A 1,115-nucleotide genomic window follows, 5' to 3' on the forward strand; every position below is an offset into this window, starting at 1 on the left:
TTTCATAACGGCGTTTCTGGTAAAGAGAAAAAGTTGAAATTTGTGGTCCAGTGTAATCAAAGATTGTATACCTACATATAAGGTAAGCTTCAAAGTCTCGAGCCGCCCACCACCTTTCGAGACCATCGCTTTCGAGATATTTCTTTCGCTGCAATAGTTTTAACAACTCCTTGGTACCGCAATGCCAACATATGTATGTATGTGCTTTGTTTTATTTCTTATGGGGCCTGTTCAAACCCATTTCAGAAGTTATTTACTGTTTTGGTGGATATCTGAACTGCTGAATATCCAAACGCCTCTAAACGGAAGTCGCCACTGACTAGAGGATTGTAGATCGATTATACCGTTAGGGTCATACATACATACATATGTATGTAGGGATTTATTGTAGCTAGGACGCCTCCTCTTATGCCAATTTCAAAAAAATGAGAAGAGGGTTGTCACTCACAAACTGTAAGGCAACTTTAAGGGATCAGAAATGACTAGAAGTAGTTGAAGCGGTTCCGCCAAGAAATTATACAGAGGTGGCGATTTCAGATTTATTAGCAAATTACCGATTCGATGGATGGAAAGAACTCAAAATTTTCATTATAGGGCCATTCCATTGTGACTGGGGTGACATTTTACTCCATAATGTGATCAATTGTGAATTTTAACTATGTCGTCGGAACTTATACAACAGCGAAAGACATTATTTAGCATAGGTCGATAACTAGTGTATAAAATAGCTTTAACAAAAATACCAAACGATTTCTTAATTATATGTAACTATCATTTGAATGAATGTGACTGGTGGGACACTGAAAATAACTCTATTTTACGCTAGCGCACTCAAAGATGAATTTTAGCCAAAATAATTATTGATTATAATCAATCTTCACGAGCGATATTTTTGTGTTGTAAAATATGAATTGTACGCTTTCGTTTTCAATAAAAATTAGATTTATATAACCTTCACAGAAATATAAAAAAATATTTAAAGTTGTGACTGGTGGGACATCTCCTTGTGACTGGTGTAAAGTAATTATGCTCGAAATAAAAGTTTCCATAGACAAAAATTACAACTTCTTTTTATTTTTTTAATATTTTTCAACAGATTAATCAAATGTAGTTAT

Source organism: Rhagoletis pomonella, unplaced genomic scaffold (assembly GCF_013731165.1).
Source record: "Rhagoletis pomonella isolate Grant_MI unplaced genomic scaffold, Rhpom_1.0 Rhpom_scaffold_00013, whole genome shotgun sequence".
Taxonomy (NCBI): domain Eukaryota; kingdom Metazoa; phylum Arthropoda; class Insecta; order Diptera; family Tephritidae; genus Rhagoletis; species Rhagoletis pomonella.